This window comes from Carlito syrichta, unplaced genomic scaffold (genome assembly GCF_000164805.1).
Source record: "Carlito syrichta isolate Samal-C Ts95f unplaced genomic scaffold, Tarsius_syrichta-2.0.1 Scaffold312570, whole genome shotgun sequence".
Taxonomy (NCBI): domain Eukaryota; kingdom Metazoa; phylum Chordata; class Mammalia; order Primates; family Tarsiidae; genus Carlito; species Carlito syrichta.
The window spans coordinates 1,136,850-1,157,502 of record NW_007256666.1 but is presented as its reverse complement, the minus strand read 5'-3'; positions in this window follow the sequence as shown (position 1 = coordinate 1,157,502).

The following is a 20,653-nucleotide window of genomic DNA, read 5'->3' as shown; positions in this document are numbered from 1 at the left end:
ACTGGAGCTATGTGACATCTCCAGTTAAACTTTTCATTGTGTGATCAAAGTCATCATTTTCCAAATGAATTCATACATACATATACCATTTCTTCCTTTTCTGATTTCCACATTTCCATGAGCAATATCCTTGTTCTCCCATTGTTCCAGACTTGAAATCCAGGAGTTTATTTGCTCCTTCCAAAATTAACCTCCAACACCAAATTGGATAGTTGTTCCTTCTTTCAAAATATCTCCTCATATGTACCTTCTTTTGCATTCCAGACAATATAGCCTTAATTCCAATATGTATCACCCCAAGTCTAGTCAATTGCAACAGCCTATAACTGGTCTCTGCCTCAGGGTCGCTTTTGAATTTGTTTTACATAATGATGGACTAATTTTTCTAAACCCCAACTCTCCTCTAAAATAGTCAGTCACTTCTCAGAAATCTTCAGTGGTTCTCTTTGGCTACGAGGTAAATCTTGAGCCTCAGAGTCTGGGATGCCTTGCTTTTGTATCATCTGATTTCCACATGCCCAGCTAATTGTATCTCACTCTCCTCAAAACCACTGTTCTGCAGATCCAAGCCTTTCCTTGGCTTCCTCACCTCCAGGCCTTTATGTCCAAAGATCAAAGACTATAGCACTTTTTTTTTTGCACATTTCCTTTAGTATTAACAAATAACCAAAGAAAGAACTAATTATGCCAGAATGCAAGGTACTGGTATATGATTTCTGGCGTTTGCTTCCTGGTTTGTACATACTATGGTATGTTAGTTAAAAACACAGCCAGTTAGAAAGGTCTAATGCATGGGACCTGTTGTTTAAAAATAGTTTGTCAAATTTCATTTCCTTGTGTTATTGGTCACAGAATAAAGTACATTGTTCCTGAGTCCTAAGCTATAGCTTGTGAGGACCTTGGATGCTTTCAATTGTTTCTCTCTTTCTTAAAATTATTTCTTTATTAAGTCAATTGTGCATTCAAGTCACACAATACCTTTCTCTAACAATAATTAGAGAATTATTAGCCTAACAATAATTAGTTAGTGGCTCAGCCTGTAATCCCAGCGCTTTGGGAGGCCAAAGTGAATGGATTGCTTGAGCCCACAGGTTCGAGACCCACTTGGGCAACTTGGCGGGACCTCGTCTCTACAATAAATCAAAAACTAGCCGGGTATGGTCCACACGCCTGTAGTTCCGGTTACTCGGAAGGCTGAGGCGGAAGGATCACCGGAGCCCAGCAGGCCAAGGCTGCGGTGACCGGGAGTGTGCCACTGCATTCCAGTCTGGGCGACGGAGTGAGACTCCAACTCAAAAATAATACTAGTAATAATAATAATTTGTGAAGAGATATATTTTATACTTAATTTTTCTCACTTGTGTATTTTCTTAAGTTTCAATTATAGGGAAAGTCACTTTGATGTCATTTTAAATTCTTAACAATATTGGGTGTACACTGGAAACTACCACAGGAGTCCTTGTCTAGGAAGCAAACAACTTTTAGAGATTGGGGGACTATAAAGGACTTTGATGCTGTATCCTCATGGTCCCTATGAAGTTACTCATATTATTACCAAAGATGTGGACTGTGGCAGAGTCACACTCCTTTACGATCCGCATGTTCCTCTTGAGATTTCTTTCTCAATTTGTGAAAAGATTTCTGATCAGTCTCTACTCATGTATGGCATCCTGAGCCCTTGTTCCCCAACCATAAATATTGACATTTATCTCTTGATTAATTTGTTAATGAAATGATCCATTTGAAATTGGAATTAGAATTAGACTGAGCAGTGACTCATGCCTGTAATCCAGCACTTTGGGAGGCTGAGGTGGGAGGACTGCTTGAGCCCAGGAATTCAAAACCAGCCTGGTAACACAGCAGGACCTCATCTCTATGAAAAAAACATCAAACAATGAGCTGGGCATAGTGGCACACGCCTGTAGTCCCAGCTACTCAGGAAGCTGAGGTGGGAGTATTGCCTTAGCCCAGGAGGTCAAGGCTGTGGAGAGCCTTGATCATGCCACCACATTCCAACCTGGGTAACAGAGTGAGCCTCTAGCTAAAAGAAAAAGAAAAAGAAATAATGACGTATTCCAAATAATAACTTTCATATGCTTTTCCATAACCTTTCTCTATAATCCTTTGGTGTAATATTCTTCAAGACCAGGAATTGACCTTGCATTTGGTCATAAAATATGTTAACAACTAACATTTCATAGATATGTACACTAGATTTGGTCTGCATTCAATCTATTAATTGCTTAAGATAAGAAATTAAAAATCAACTACATATTAAATATTCATAATTTTTTCAACTTTAATCTCCAGGGTAGCAATTAAGAGAAAGAACCAGATTGAACAAGTTTAAATTCTGACTCTGCCCATTTACTAACTACTTAAGCTTACACAAGTTTTTTAACCTCTCATGTCTCTATTTCTATATCAATGAACTGAGAAAATAATATTAACTCCTATCATAGTACTTATGAAGATGAAATAAATAATTTATATGTCATGCACATAGTGCTTAGTAAATATTAGCCATTTTTTGTATTGTAAGTAGTGCCCTATTCCTCTCTATTTATTAACCTTAACAGCAACGTGAACACTAGCTATTAACATGCATTGAGCAAAAACAATGTGCCAGAAAGTAGGCAAAATGTTTTACATGTATCAATTTATCTAATTCCTATAAAAACTCCATGACGTAAGTTGTATTATTGTCCACATTATATTGATAAAGAAAGGTAAGAATAATTTTTCCAGGGACACTGTAATAGTCAGGATTCCCCAGATAAATGGAACCAAATATATATATCTATATATATATATATGTATAAATTTACATATATTCTGAGGAATCCTGGCAATTATATATATATATATATATATATGATTGATATGTATAACAAATGTGTATAACAAATGATTGATACATGTTAGCTCATGAAATTATGGAGGCTAAGAAGTCCCATGTCCTGTTATCTTCAAGTCGGAGACCCAGGAAAGCTGGAGGTGTAAATCCTAGTCCAAGGGGAAGAGAAGACTTATATCCTGCTTAAGGAGGCATGCTAGGCTAAAAGAAACACATCTCTTTGTTCTGTTCAGGCCTTCAACTGATTAGATGATGCCCATCCACATTAAGGAGTGCAATCTGCTGAATCCGTTGATTCAAATGCTAATCTCATTCAAACAAACACCCTCACAGACACACCTACAAATAAAGTTTTGACTGGGCACCTTACAGCATGATCAAATTGACACAGAACTAACCACCACAGACATGCAGTTAGTGCCAGTGGGTATTATTTTTCCTCTCTCTCTCTCTCTCTCTCTCTCTCTCTCTCTCTCTCTCTCTCTCACATACACACACTGCATTTACTTATTTATCCATTTATTTGGTCAACTAATACATAAATATTTGCTACCATTCAATATGTGCAGGGTTCAGTGCATCCTGTGGAGTAGAATGGGAGCATGTGGAAAGATAAGCAAGAATGGTCCCTGCTATCAAGAAATTGACAATTTATTGCAAGAGATACTCATGTTCATATAACTATCAGGGGAAACCCCAAAGAAACCAGAATTGTCTTTTAGAGGGCGGGCCCCTTGCAATACAGGCTTCTCTTGCTAGGTAAGCATTCTAGGAACATATCGACATCAGCGTACCAGCTAACGTTGTTGTGAGAGGCTGCATTTGGCTTCAGTGAAATATTTTTGTAGCGCCTTTCAATACATTTGCCCATTTCATGCTGAGTATTCAGCAGTTTTTACCTAAAAAGGCATGACCCCTGTGCTTCACCCTCCCTATTCATCTGATCTCCCCCTAAGCAACATTTTGTTTGTTTCCCTGGATGAAAAAAAGTTCTTAAAGGGACACGTTTTGCTGATGTGGAAGAGGTGAAACAAAAAATGGCAAAAGTACTAAAAGGTATCAAAATTGATGAGTCAAAAACTGTTTTGAACAGTAGAAAAATCGTCTCAAAATGTACATTGCATCAAATGAGAATGTACTTGGAAGCTGACTGAAGTTTAAACCTTTAAGAATAAATACACAATTTTTAATTTAAAAATTACATTTTATGGGGTTCCCTGCACATAAAATGGATGATATGATTGAAATGCTGCAAGTAGAAACCATGTACTGTGAGAATGCTGAGGAAGCCATTAATTCTAACCTAGGCGATGGGAAAGAAAGCATTGAGCTGTGAGAGAGGAGGGTAAGAGTATTCCAGAGAGAAGGAGCAGCATGAAGAAGCATGGATGGAATAGTGCAGAAAAGGCAGGTAGTTTGGTGAGTTTCTTAGGTAGAATTTGACTGGGCGTGCAGAGTCATAAGGCTGAAAATGTATGTTTGGTATGTCCCTCATGCTCTTGTGGACACAGCAATGAAGCAAACCCTGTATTTACACAACAACACCAAAAAGAAACCCACTTGGTTATCCACATATTTGGACCAAGCAAAGTTGGGCAAGGCTAGGGAGAGAGTAAAAAAAGATTGTTCTAGATATCCATTAGGCACTTAATTGGTATCAGAAGACTAGAGTTGGTTTAAGACCAGACTACCTAAGCCACTTTTCTGATGAAGTTAAAATCTATGTTACCTCTTTGGATTCTCCATACCATGGGAGCTAACCACCTGAGTTCTGGTGGTTCTGGGCAAACTCTAACCAACCCCTAGTTTAGCATGGACTGTTCAAAACCAAATCAAGATCCAGAGTCAGAGAGCTAGGATGCCTGGACCACCACTCATATTAGGTTGGCAAAATGCCAGATGACAAAGTATACCATTTCCCCATAAGATTATTCCTTTTTTCCCCCACCAAGAATGGAATTTACTAAGTTGACAGGAAACTGGGTCACTATATTATAGAAAATCCTAATAGAAAAAAAAAAGAATGGCAATTTTCACTCCATGCTGCCTAAAGGTATATTTCTCAGTATTTTCCAAGTCCACTGAAAACTGAAATCTGAAAATTTCTTTTACTACCCACCCTATTTTATATCCAAATTTAAGCCTTGCCTCTATTTATTTGATACCTAATTAAATATCAAGTGTTGGTTACTTGTCAATAATGCCACTCCATGATTCATTATTAGTCAATATTAATTCTTTTAAAATTAGTCAAAAACTATAGGCTAAGAATAAAAGATAAGACATAGATCATTTCTGAGATTCTTAATCACTTACTATAATGTACCAAATGTCACCCATCCTAGTCATTTTGTGAGAGATTCAGTTTGCGTTTTTTGATGGTATTAATTGAAGTAGTAGTTTATTTGTGCCTGCCAATTAGTAGAGTGTAAAAAAAAAAAATCTCATTTTAACATTGTTGAAAGTGGAAGCCGGGCTCGGTAACTCAGCCTGTAATCCCACGCCTTTGGGAGGCTGAGGTGAGTGGATTGCCTGAGCCTGCGGGTTCAAGACCCGCCTGGGCAGCGAGACCTCATCTCTACAATAAATCAAAAAATCAGCCAGGCGTGGTAGCACGGCCTGTAATTCCGGTTACTCGGAAGGCTGAGGCGGAAGGATCGCCGGAGCCCAGCAGGTCAAGGCTGCGGTGGCCGGCAGCGGCCACTGCACTCCAGTCTGGGCAACAGAGTGAGACTCCAACTCAAAAAAAAGAAAGAAAGAAAGAAAGAAAGTGGAGATCCTTTGGGTTTCACCTTGGTTTGATAAAAAATAGGCCTCAGAAACTATATATGGTAAGAGGATGTCAAAATCAGTTACCTTATCAAGCAGAATTCATTGTTTCATTTGTTTATTTTATTTTACTTTATTTTATTTTATTTTTTGAGTCAGAGTCTCTCTGTTGCCCAGGCTAGAGTGCAAGGGCACCATCACAGCTCACTGCAGCCTCAACCTCCTGGGCTCAGGAGATCCTTTCACCTCAGCCTCCAGAGTACCTAGGACTGTAGGTGCATGCCACCATGCTTAGCTAATTGTTTGATTTTGTGTGTGTGTATGGAGATGAGGTCTCACTACGTTGCCCAGGCTGGTGTCTATCTCCTTCCGTCTCGACCTCCCAAAAGTGCTGGGATTACAGGAATGAGCCACTGTGCCTAGCAGTTCCTTTTGTATATGATGCAAGGACCTCATTTCTCTCCTTTTTCTCCCAGGTGGCTGTCGAGGACCGTGTCAGGCAGCTGCACGAAGCCCACAGGGACTTTGGCCCAGCATCCCAGCACTTCCTTTCTAGTAAGTCTTTTTCATCGTTTATCACGTAACCTCTTCATTGCATCTTGGGCACTAAAAATTAAGAGTTAAAAAAAAAAGAATTAAGAGTTGAATTACAATCATCTCCACCAGATGCAATGGAGGGATAAATCATGCTGAAATATAACTTAGTGGATAAATTCAGAAGGCTAGGAAGAGGAAAGCCAAGTTGATCATTTGTCCACACTTCAGCTAATGCATCATCATGTCCTGCAACATATCCTCAAATGCTAACATTATTATAATTTTTAAGTTTTAAAAAAATTTTAATATGAAATGCTTCATTAATTTGCATGTCATCCTTGCTCAGCGTCCCTGATAACCTTCTCCGTATCATTCCAGATTTAGTGCTATGTGCTGCCGAAATGAGCACATATTTTTGAGTCTTTATTTCTGCCTCTCAGTTCAGTCCATAAAGCTGATAATGATGATATCATGTAGTGCTATGATCATTAAATATGTGCTGCTATGATTCTATAATTCTTTATATAATTCATTAACTACTCACTGCCTAAGAACATGAATAGACAATTCTCAAAAGAAGACATACAAATGGCCAACACGTATATGAAAAAATGCTCAAAATGACTAATATCAGGAAAATGCAAATCAAAACCATAATAAGATATCATCTTACCCCAGATAGAATGGCTATTGTTAAAAGGATGAAAAAATCACAGATGCTGGCAAGGATGTGTAGAAAAGGAAACTCTTTTTTTTTTTTTTTTTTAAATAATTAATCAGTATTTTTATTATGGTTTTGTGGGGTACAGTTAAGGGTTAGGTGTACAATTACGTTTCATTCAGACACCCTGTTGATAAGAGGTGTTTTCCCAGCCCCAGACAGATATTTGCTACTGTTAATCCCATCCCCCTCCCCCCCATAGTTTCCCAGAAACTCTTATACGCTGTTGGTGAAAATGTAAATTAGTGCAACCTCTATAGAAAACAGTATGGAGATTTCTCATAAAACTAAAAATAGAACTACCATACGATCCAGCAGTCCTACTACTAGATATTTATGCAATGGAAAAGAAATCATAATACCAAAGGGATACCTGCACTTGCATGTTTATATTCATACTAGCAAAGATATGGAATCAACCTAAATGTCCTAAGTGTAAAATATTACATGCCGATGAAAAAATAAATACATAAAATACTCCCTGCCTCCAAGTTGGAACCTCAGTTCATGTTTCCTTTCCCTAACTATTCTTATATTTCTTTTGTCCTTGATCCCTACTCACTTTTTATTTGCAGGATTTACTATTTTGTTAATTCTATTTTCTAATTAATTATATTATTTATAATTATGAATAAATATTATGCAGTCTATTATTAATTATGTTGTTACAATTAATACTAAAGGGAATAGCCTTAGTTAACCAAAAGTTTAGGTATTAGAACATCCTATTAATAAAACAATGCTTGTTGAATTGGCAAGTAACTATTCTACTCTGAATTAATGTATGCTGTTAATTTATATCACTGTCTCTTTGATTACAGAGTATATATGTTGCGTTTTTTTGTTTTTAAAAAGTCATACTTTTACCATGTGGAATTAATACCTATTAGCATTTAAATGTATTTCCTTCTTGTCATATTTGAGTATGCATGAGGATTTAACCATTATTTTGAGGCAATTAGTTTGTGCCTGGCAATGTTACAAATATTAACTACTTGAATTCATATTGCAATCCCATGAGTTAGGTATTATTACCATTATTATTATACCCATTTTGATGAAGAGGAAATTGAGGCACACATTTATACAGCTAGTAGATGAGAAAACCAGGATCCAAACCCAAGAATTGGCCCCAGAGTCTGTGTTTTTAACCATCACACTGTAATTTTACTTAATTTATATATTTTATAGAGAGGAAGTGATTCTACATGATTTCCCTTCATTCTTCTCCACATTCTTTTATTGCCATTTTCTGATATTTTCATTTCTTTTCCATTCCTCATGGGTTAATAGAAAGATCCATGCTCACAAATATTTTTTAAGTATTTGACTGGATGCCTTCATTTGTTCTCCAGTTGACTGTTGTCTTTTAGAATAAAAATACCAGAAGGTGTTTTTGTTATAAATCAAAGGTTGTCTTATATTTATGACTGACTCTAACATTATCTGCATATGATATAATTATTTGGACACAGTATCATATTTGCTTAGGAGTTGCCAGGGGAAAAGGGGTAAGTTAAAGCAATATATATAGATGGGATCGTGGCTTTTAGGAATGGTTCTAGAAAAATGATAAAGGCTGCTTTAACTCGCCTAGGTGATTGCCATTCTATTCCATTTAATTGAGATTTAATGTGATAATACACTCCAAAGCAACTCAGAAACCATAAATAAAACATAGTATCATGAGGAGAATTAATTACTACTTAGATGTCATGTATATTCATCTATATTTTCTTCTTCTTGCCTCCCCTCACCCCAATTCCCATGTCTTCCCCATTTAAACCTATTCCCAGAAAATGATATACTCATTTAACCCAAGTGACAGGTAAAGTTTAATGTGTACTTCTCCTGGGTGGTTTACATTTTATAAGTATGAATATTCTTAAGCCTGAGGAATGACTCTTTGGTGGTGGTAAGCCATAAGCTCTGAGCTGTGAGGAGAGAACTTTGAGGAGCCAGGTGGAACATCCTCACACCTTTCAAACCATATCACATCAGTGCTCACTTCCAGAAAGGTCAAGCCATTAGACACACTCATAAAGTCACTGATCTACCTGCCTGAAGGAGCCAACACCAGAAGTTACCAATCTCTTGGATATCCATGTGGAATACCAATATATGTGTCAAAGTTTTGCTTGCCAATAGAAAAAAAAAATACCAATTTGGTTTAAGGGAGATAGATAGATAGATAGATAGATAGATAGATAGATAGATAGATAGATAGATAGATAGATATAGCTATAGATATAGATATAGATATAGATATAGATTTTTTAAGAAAGCAGAATTTATTGAGAGGACAGAAAATCTCCCACAGTGGGAGGGGACCCGAGGGGGTTGTCCAAAGGGATATTTTTGTTTGTTTGTTTTGGTTTTGTTTTTTTTTTTTTTTTGAGTTGGAGTCTCACTCAGTTGCCCAGACTGGAGGGCAGTGGCCGCTCCCGGCCACCGCAGCCTCGACCTGCTGGGCTCCGGCGATCCTTCCGCCTCAGCCTTCCGAGTAGCCGGAATTAAGGCATGTGCTACCTGCCTGCGCTACAGCGCATGCCCGGCTGATTTTTTGATTTGTTGTAGAAATGAGGTCTCGCTACCCAGGCGAGTCTCGAACCCGCGGGCTCAGGCAATCCACTCACCTCAGCCTCCCAAAGGCGCGGGATTATAGGCTGAGCCACCGAGCCCGGCCCAAAGGGATACTTTTTAAAAATAAGACAATGAGACTAAGATGTACTGTTTCTTTATGGTGTCCTTTTTTTAAATTACAAAAATAATACATGCTTATCAATAAAAATTTGGAAAGCAGATAGTACAAATAGGAAAAGAAAAAGAATCCATAATCCCACCACCCAGATAACCGCTATTAGAAATTTGGTTTATATACTTTCTGTTTTTCTCTTGATATGTGTGTGTGTATGTGAGTGTGTGTGTGTGAGTGTGTGTGTGTGAATTCAGATTCTATCTTTTCTTTTAAACCAAGCAGAGATGAAAACATATCAAAGTTTTATGACCTGTTTTTCTCCCTTACAAATATATTAAAATTATTTTTTTGTGTTTAAATATTCCTTATATAGTATAGTAATGTTTAAATGACTAGCTAGTATTCCCTTTTGTGACTGCATCAAATTTACCAAGACAATTCTAAATTGCTCAATATTATTTCAAAAGTTTCGCTATTATATTCAGCAGTATGACTAACATCCTTTTTATACCTTTACAAACATCTCAGATTCATTCTACAGAATAAATGCCTAAAAGTGGAATTGCTGTGTTAAAGAATGCTTACATTCATTAGACTTTTCATGTGTAGTGCCAGACTAACCTCTAGAAAGTTGCGCCAGAAATTAGGTATGCTATCAAAACCATATTTAAGATGGGACTATACACATGCACTCCAGCCTGGATGGCAGAGCAAGTCCCCAACTTTCAAAAATATATTTGAAGCAGGACATCTCAAAAGTCACTTATTTACTATTAAATTGTGTTCTATAAAACCCTCAATAAACAAAAATATTTTTAAAAATTATAAGGTCATATTAAATGAGTTTGAAATTGATACATAATGTGCTTCCAGGTTATTAGGAATGATAATGATAAGATGATTTGTAAAGCTTAGTAATTACAAAGAAAACAAAAACAAGGACAAGCTACTAACTGCACCCCACACACTCAAACATGCTTACTGCCTGCCTTTCCATCTTATTCTCTCTCTCTCTCTCTCTCTCTCTCTCTTTCACACACACACACACACACACACACACACACACACACACACACACACACTCCACTTTGGAAATTACACTGCCAGTTGTCTCTTTTTTTGTCAGGAGAAGCAGCCTTTTACTAAAAAAAGTATTCACTGTTTCTTCCTGCTAGCCCAATCTACTTGTTAAAGAAGTTGTTTCTTTTATCTTAGATCTGAGAGAAAATGAGAAGAGAAAAATACTGTAAACTATGACCTTTCTCCATTGATAGACACTAACTTGCCTTTAAGTCTAGTTGTAATACTACTCCTAACTGATTTCTGCAACTTAAGCCAAGAAAAAAGAGAAATTCTAATAGTGTAATTTTAAATATGCATATATGATATATAATAAAATTATTATTTTAAAATTTATTTCAAAGTATTATTATTAAAATTATATATAACTATATATAGTTGGTAGGTAATGTGTCAATCTCTTCAAATGTCAGTTATCAAGAAAGTACTGGAATATTCATTGATTGGCATATAGTCTAAATATTGTCTTCTTATTTTCAAGATTTTAAGAATTTGTTCTGACTGCCTCTTAATTCTTTGGACTACTGCTCTAAGTTTTATTTTTCTCACCAAGAAAGATAATTATATATTTGAGTAAAGGAAGAAATCCTTCTATAATGGTAAAAAAAAAAATGTAGTTGTCTTAATATTTTACAAGTTCTAGAATTCCCTAAAAGAATATTTTCTAAGTCAGGTTCCTCAGAACATTAATGTACTGTAAGAGTTTAATAACTGTTTATTGAAAAAACAGATCTGAGATCTGTAAGATTGGAAAACACTGGGTTTTAAAAATAAGTATGTTTCTTTCCTGTTGGAATTCTTGGAGCCTTTGTAATGTATTGAGACTCTAAGAGGAGAATAAAGCTCTTCTCCATACACAGGTGACTGTACAAGCCTTTTCCAGGCACGTCAATTAATTTCTCACTAAACATGCCAAGAACACAGTGAATCTATGCCCTAAAGTGGTATTTGCCAACTATTTTAATGACAAGAAATACCTGCTAAACATAGTAAAAACATGATCCAATGAAAAGGAAAATGAGTATTTATGAGGCAAAAGGGTCAATTCTGCTTACTGAAGTTAGCAGTCCCAGGCCCACCACCACCCTCGAGGAGTCCTCTTGTACTATGGAATTTCCTAACTAAAGAGAAGCCTCCAGAGTATACAAGCAATTTCCAAACTCTAAGGCGTAGCTGACTAGCAAATCCTAAAATCAATTTAATGACTAGCAACCAACAATTTTTTTTTGACTGCAATGGAATGGAATGCAACAGATTAGAACATATCAGAGTATATTATACAAGGAAGGTTAAGTATTGTTTTGGCACATTGATCAGTTAGATGTTTGTGTCTATGTTTGCATATGTGTATGCATGCATGTGTGTGTGCTAGATCACAATGTAAAATATTTTCCTTCTGTAGGTTGTAGCCAAAAGAGTTTGAGAAACACTGAATTATTCCATCCCTTCCCTTATCTTACAGATGACAAGATAGGTGCAGAACAATCAAATGGCATAACCAAGGTCAAAGAGATAGTTATTATAGATCTGGGACTGGAACCCAGTTTCTGGACTTCTAAGCTACACATCACACTGCTTTACCCATTAAGAACAAATACCCAGGCTAATGACCAGTCCATCTGGTATACCCAAAGATTTTTCTCTCTTTTGTTCCTCTTAATTTGGCCTATACTAAGTTGATTTACAGAGCCTGAATTTTTCTCTTTGTACCTCTGGGCCAAAAGTTGTCTTGTCAATGGTGCAGAATATTGGTTATGAGTAAAAGCTGTAGTGCCAGACTTACTAGTTTCAAATACTAGCTCAGATACTTCATTTCTTTATACTTTATCTTTAAAATGGGAACAATAGTAACATACTTCATCAATTTTAAGTCATGCTTTTTCATTCATATTTTAACAGCTCTGAAATCAGAATGCACCTTAGGACCAATGAATTGAATTCAGTGAAATATGATTGCATTATCCCCTAGGATTACAATGAAGATCAAATCATTAACATACGTAAAACCCATAGAACAGTGCCTGGCACACAGAGTGCTATTCAAGCGTTTGCTATTGCTTTAACCTTAGTATCGTCACTACTATCAGCTTGATAATACAACTTAGTACATGCCTGTTAGAGTCAAACTAGTCATGAAAGTGTTGTTCATTCTCTTGCATTTAATTGTCAGTGTAAGTAATCCCTCTTTTTTCTGAAGATGATTTCCAAGGATCTATTCTGAAAGTCCAGTGTTTTGCACATTAGAAGAGCTCCATAGTTGTTTGTGTAACTGAGAATAGGTGGATAATCAAAAGGGTAGACTTTACTCTCTATAAGGTCAGTATAACATTAGTCTTGTTGGCAGTTATATTCTCCAGTACATGGTGCTTAGTAAATGTTCAATAAATATTTACACAATGAATTATATCTTATACCCAAAAGAAGAAGAGGTAAATTTACTCTTGACATTGATAATACACAGTGGCATGAGATTTAGCATAGTGACTATCACATAGTAGACACTCAATAAATAATGTGACCTTTTATGTTGCTACTCAGTAAAGACTAATGGCATTCATAACTTTATATGGTCATTTTTATAAAAGTCTACTGTACTATATAATATATTAAAGGAAAAGCTGACTTCAAAATTATAACACGATCACAGCTATATTAGAAGATAAAATAAAAATAACAGAAAAGTACCCATAAAGAAAAAAAACTGAAAAGGATACCAAAAGACAAACAATCATTGTGTCTTTTCTTTCTTCTTGCTTTTGCAGTTTTTTTGTAATAAGCATGCATTACTTTTATAACGGAAAAAAACAATAAAAGTAAAATTTTTATTCACTAGCTTTTAACACAGTGACCTCTTGCAGTATTATACTCTATTGGTGGCAATGGAACTCTGTAAAACGAATTTTCTTTTTACTATTTATTCTGATTTTAAAAGCTGTGTGTTTCATTGAGTGACCTTCTTGTTCTCAGATTATGAGACACTGTAAAAAGAAAGAACTGATCAGTTATTTCTTGCAGGCTTGACAATCTTAACTGCCTTAATCACATCCCTGGTTAACTCTTTTTTCTCTCTTGTCAAAGCAATCTAAGCTTTTACAGTTTCCCCTTGATAATTAAGGCTAAAGAGTTTGTTTCCACCTTGAGAGTTGCCAAGCCTTCACCCTTGACACACACTTAATTTTTTAAAAAATATAGAGAAAACCTTTAAGCACGTCTAATGATTGCTGACATTTCACTTAACAGGGCTCCAGCTTATGCTACTATTATCCTCAGGGGATGGATGATTTGAAATATGAGTGGACCAGTAATTTAAAGCTTCACATTGGCTTAAAGAAGCCATCAAGATAAAAGTCAAAAAGAATCTTGCAGGTCCAATGTGAGATAGTTTCAGCCTAAAGTTTTCTATCAGGTAAAATTTCACGGCAAAATAATTGGGGCCAGTTTCCTCACAGTCAAGTGTTGTCCTAAGTGTTGGAAATGTCTTTATAAATTCAAAAATAGCCTTTCAGACGCCAAAAAAATGCAGTCACTGTAATAATAATTGCAATTTTTTTCTCTAGACATATTGTCATGGCCCTTTCTCCTTTAGCTCAAATTTATACTCTCCAATAAGCCCTCAGATTTATGTGCATTAAAGTATCATTAGTAACCCAATTCTGCATCATTGGCCCTACAAATTCCAGTTATTTGAACACAGGAGGAAATTGGGAAAGTTCTCAATTTCTGCTATGAGAATGTGTGTGCTGGGGCTGGTTTATACTGGCTCAAGAAAGTCAATTGAAAAATGTACAGGAATTGTGAGCCAGTTGTTAAACTTACCTTTGGTAGCTTGGAATCAGCCATAGTGGGGAGATTTACTCCACAACAATTGGCAAGTATGGCAAATCAAGGATTTTTTTTCCATAGCTATTTTACCAGAAACAACTAATTTATTTATGCTATTAAGATCACCCAAGTTCCGGGATGCAAAGCATTTTCCTAAGTTTAGTATAAAGGGTACTCACTATCCAAATATATATCTGCCTTCTAGGGTAACCATTCATCCTGGTTTGTCTGGAACTTTTCTGGTTTTAACACTGAAATTCCCATATTCCAGGAAACCTCTTCAGTCCCAGGCAAACTAGGATGGTTGGTCAACCTTGCCTTAGGTGAAGACCTGTAGAAATAGATGGGACTCTTGGAGATGTAATTTACTGAGGTGAAAGAGAATGAGGGAAGCAGGAATAGGTAGGGGGCATGCTGGTCAGAAAGTCAAGCTAAGCGAGGAAGTAAGAGACTTCCTTCAGCCTGATCCCACAGGGAGCTCTGGAACACAAATTGTTCCCCCGCAGTTGGTCCCATCTTGAGGCAAGGGAGCTGGATGTTTGTCCCCCTCATGTCAATTAGTCATTGGCTGTGGATTTCTGAGGAGCAGGTGATAGCAAAGTGGTTCCCATTTCTCTGAGGGAAGGTTTTCTTGTAAAGGGAACTATGGGTCTTAGCAACCAACACTCAGAAGAGTGGGGGAATGAGTGAACTAGCCCAGTTAAGGGGATCTCAGTGGGACACTAATAGTATTAACCTCTCCCAAACTTTATGAAGCTTCTATGATACCCCATGCATAATCTGACTTTCGAGCTTAAAGTTGCCATTTAGCTTGATCACTAACCACCAGTCCTTCTTCATGTTCTTACATGGAAATTAGACCAGTAGCATGGCAGAGATGAGGCAAATGCTTGTTTCTTTCTTATGTCATTTTCTTCATTGTGGCAGATTCCTCTGGGCCTCATGAGGACCTAGAGCAGAGAGTCCAACACCACAATTCTGATTCTGTTTCATGACTGGGGCACTATTTTACTAGAATGCTGGCTCTAAAAGGTATATTTTTACACTCCCCAGAAAATGAAGGCATTTGTGAGTTTGGCCTGGGGTAGCATTTTGTCATCTGTCCTAGAATACAAAGCTTCGCACAACAGAAATGGTGGAATCACATCCCTGTGGGCAAAAATCATTACTTTCGTTTTTCCATTTGGATGTTTTCCATTTTCAGAACACAACCAGTTTGGGATTACAAAATACTTTTTGGTGAGAACTTTGAAGTGAGGACAAAAGGCATTTTGTTCTTTTGTAGAATTACATAAATGGTTTCTGTTTTCAAAACCATTCTCCTAGATTTTTAAGTAGACTTTCAGATACCTGCAATAAAAATCATCTTCATTTCAGTCAGCTGCAGGTACTGCTCTGTTATGTGCTGTTTGTCATTAAGACTGTAAGGAATGGAGAGAGACTTGTTTTCAGGATACAAAGAAGCATCAGGAAGGACAAAGAACAATAGTCACTATACCACGTATGTTTGCTTTTCTCTGTATGTACACTTGTCACTGTAGACCTCAAACTATCACAGTGTTGTAATTTCTCTCTTCTCTCCATCTAACAACTTCTACTTTTAGTTTTTACTTCCTTGTCACTTCTGTTTTCTTTCTTTATTATCTAATTGTTTTAACTTACTCACCGCTCTATCATGTATATACATCTCTGTGTATTATAATTAAGCTCTCTGAGAAAGAGCATCTGATTGGGTTAGTCCTTTGCTATTCATCTATGATTGAGGCCACCTCATAGGCCACAGGTTAGATTGTAAACCAGGCTTTCTTAACCTGGACACTATTTACATTTGGGGCCAGATAAACCTTTGTTGTTGGGAGTTGTCCCATATTATCATTGGCAACATCCCTGGCATCTACCCACCACATGCCAGTAGCACCTTCTTCCCTCAGTTGTGACAATGAAAAATGTCTCCAGACATCGTCAGATGTCCCCTAGAAGACAAAATTGGCCTTAGTTGAGAACCATTCCTGTATACCAACCCCTGGACAATTTGTGGAAATGGTCATGTGGAGCTAAATCGAGTGAGCTATGCCTAAAGAGTCAATTGAGATTACTTTGCTATACCCCCAAAGCCCCTTCAACTTATCAGTGAAAGGGAGTTTCTTCAGCAGTCTTCAGGGATTGCCTCAGGTGCCTCATCCAAGATCACACCCCTTTCATGGGCAGCTTCTCCTGATCAATGCAGAATAATGACCTGACCATTTTGGCCCAACTCAGGAGAACACTAACATTCTATCTAAAGTGTTTCCATGGGGTTGAATGAGACTGTCACCGGGCCTGCATTCAAGCTTGACGTCTCCCTATTTCTTTCCTGCTTCTTTCCTCTCCCTTCTACTGTTGTCTACTCCATGGGAGCACCTTACTAAACTTTCCCTTAAAGTTGACTTCCTGGAGAAGCCTAATCTGTGAGGAGGCAATGTAACCGATGGGCACTAAGAAGCATCTGAGAAAAAAGCATGATAATAAGCCCATTATAGTCAATGGGTAATTTGATTTACCCTTGCTTTCATAATGAAGTTGATGATTTTGTCTAGTATAAGTAGTAATGATCATTATTTAAGGTGTCTGACCTCACGATCTCCATCAGTAGGTAAGGACTTTTGGGACAGCATAAAATTATGTCAACCTCTCGCCTTACACCTTAAGCTCAGCAATATACAGGCCAATGACAGACAAGAGTTAGAATGTAAGATGGTTGAGAAAATAGATCATAAAAGGAAATGGGTGGGAATGTGACCACAGATGCAGGTAAATATGCTTTGATTGAATAAATAACCTGGCACTTTAAAGATTACTTTCATTCTAGCACAAGAAGAAAGAACAGTCCAGTGCCTAGTCTAATGTCCTGAAAAAGTTAATGAGCTTTACTTTTTCAGTCAGCTAAGAATTGATTCATTTTGTTATTCAAAAAGTATCTATTGAATTACCAATATAAGTCAAACTCTGTTCTAGAAAGTGGGGAAATAGCAGTAAATAAAACAATGTCTCTCTTTTATGGAACTTAAATTTTAATATGAGAAGATGGACAATTAGGTCATAACAAGTTTGATAAGGAAGAATAAAGAAGCATAAAGAGGCTAAAGGGATGAGAGAAGGGGCCACTTTAAGGGGTGTGGTCAGGGATGGTGACATTTGAATAGAGAAGTGAGAGAGTGAACCAGGCAGATACTGGGAGCAAAGTATTCTAGGTAGAGAAAACAGCAAAGGCAAAGGCTACAAAATAGGAGAATCCTTGTGGGGGGGGGGCGGGGTTGAGAAAAAGAAAGCCAGTATGACTAAAGTCAAGGAAGCAAAATGATGAAAAAGTCAGTGAATGACCAAGGGCCAGATGAGGAAGCGTCTTGTAGACTATCATTGACTATGATTAAAAGCCTTTGGAATTTGATGTTAGAGAGAAGGGAAGACTTAGGATTATGAGCTGTGATACATGCCTGTACCATTCTTACTTACTGTACCTGTAGTATTTATTCATTCTTTCCTATATTTGTTAACAAACACTAGGCACTTGGAATAAGAGCATTAAAAAGACAGAATGTTGGCCTTGGGAAACTCAACTACTAACCACAAAAGATTGACTTATTAAAAATGACCTTCTGCAATGGTGGTAAATAGCCAGTGATGTAGGAGTAGAGTGGAAGGAGGAATTAATTCTACAGTGAGGGAAATGAGATATTCTGCCTAGACTAGTATTAATGCACATTTCCCTGAGGCTACATGCAAATCCAAGGTAGAGGGTATTCCATCTGATAGTAATCTAACAAAGAATGCTTCTAATTGCTTAGTCCTTGATTTTACTTAGCAAGAGTCACAAGATGCACTCAGTGATGAAAAATCAGTTTCTCCCTTATACTTAGTGATTGTGATATGATGAATATCTCCCTTTCCAGTTTTGTGTGTAGTCTTCTTTATAGCACTTTTTTTCAGTAAAGAGATTTCTTTTGTATGTAGAATGAATATAAATATAGGTTTTAGAGAGTGCTAATGTTTTAATGAGATAGATAGGCAGACAAGAGAGAGAATAATTGAAGGATTACTCAACATGGGGACAATTTAATGTGGAAAGAGAAAGTCCGAGCAGGAAATGTCTATGAAAAATATTGGAAGAGGAATGGAATGAAATGAGCTCATTTAGTGTGAGTTAAGGACAGAAAGGATTTATTCTTAAGAGGTGAAAAGTGAAAGAGTTCATGTTGTAGAACTTGACCTAGACCAGCTATCAAGGGAAAGAAACTAATTCAAAAGACTTGATCCAGGAGGTCTGGAGCAGATGCATCTATTAGAGGTGTTAGGGGAAGAGAGAAAATTTTGAACTGAATCTTCACTCATGCCTGGAGCCCAACACAAAAGCTCACAGGAACCTTGCTATCTTAGGGCAAAATAAAGGGCACCAAAACTCAAATTTAAGGTCAGAAAATTCCTCAAACATGAATCACCCACACCAATTTAAATAGGAAAAGAGAAGATAATAAGTTTGGTAATGCAAAATTTAATTTAAAAATTGGAACCAAAAATTGAAATTGAAGCAAAAATGTCTTGCTTTATTTCTTTTGAAAGATATTTAACTATTTGCTTTGAATTTCTAAACAATTCTATTACAGCATATAATGATAAAACATAGTTGATCTCCATAGTAAACACCAGCAGTGGAATGCCAAAATAAAGCTTTTCTCCTTTCATGTTTTTTTACTCTGAGAACTGCGTAAATTTTTTGAAGAGTAAGAAAATGACTAGAAAAGGAAGAAAATAAAGTATTTCCTTGAGTAGTTCTTTGAGTTCATGCTTTGGTGGTGAACAGTCAGTTCAACACTAAAATCATAGACAGTCTCTCTCATTTTTCTAGTTAACCTGGGATTCCTCACATTGGCAGTAAGCTGGTTAATGGGATAAATTTCCTGATAGCTAGCTACATTAATAAAAATAATAAGAAGAATAGGAGTAGGGGTGAAAAAAGATATTGAACACTTTGTGCTTTTAACACTAAGGAAGGATTTTTACATACAGTAACCTGTTTAATCCTCTCAACAACCTTGTCAAATAAGGATATTATTATCTCCATTTTACATAAGAGAAAAGTGAGGCTGAAGCATTTGAATAATATATTCAAGTTCAGTATTGTAACCATTATGGAATCATCTGTCTTAGAGAAGGAGTCCAGAGACTAGTCAGAGGCAACCCGCAAGTCTCAAGTGCATAGACTAAATGAGATAATCTCCAATAATCTTTGAATAATAGTAGAGAAAGTGGATAGTAATGAATGGGAGATACTTGGATTTGAGAATATATTCTATTTAATCTCTATAATGCTCTTTCCTCTTTCCCCACCACTTTCAACTATATTCACAATAATGTCACCATATAACTTCTATGTGAGAATACAGCGTTTCTGGTCTCATGCTTATGGGTCTACAGGTCACCTGTAGTTTAGTGATCTGGATAAAGCTTGACTGGAAATCTCTACTTCATGCTGCAGGTTACCTGGGTTTGCCTCCAATGTGAGTTTAGTTTGGATGGTCTCTAAATATGTTGAATTTTGAGGCCCAAGCTAAAGGATCAGAAGCAACCTGGGGTATATTTTCATGGCAGATCAATAGAGCAGAAAAGAACAAGCCTCTGTTCACATCATGTCTGCAAAAGCATGGTCAAGCCAAGGTCAGGGGGCTGGGAAGCACACTTTGGTCAACATAAGGCTATAACTAAGTTGTATATGTTTAATTCTCTCACAACAGAGTAAAGCATGGGACCAATATTCAGTCTCTCCCACCCTGTTAATGGTTTAATTTCTGTCATAGCTTTAGCTCTTTGTCACTCTTTTCATCTTGCTTTCGAACTGGATGTACGTTCCATCTATAGTTTGGTTATTCATATCTGAGTTGCTCCCTACTGTCTCAGGTTTTAAATTTTACTTTCCTTGAAATTTCCCTGGTGCATAATACAATATTGTTCACACAGAGAGCATTCAGCAAACGGTGTTGACTGTCGTCTTTTAAAAGCACATCTGGAGAGACAGTAAAGGCACCTGGCGATATTGCATTGACTTGATAGTAACCTGACTTAGCCCAAATAACCCAAAGACTGTAATCACCATTACATGGAGGAAAGTTCTCCAGTAATGCAGCTAGACAATTCT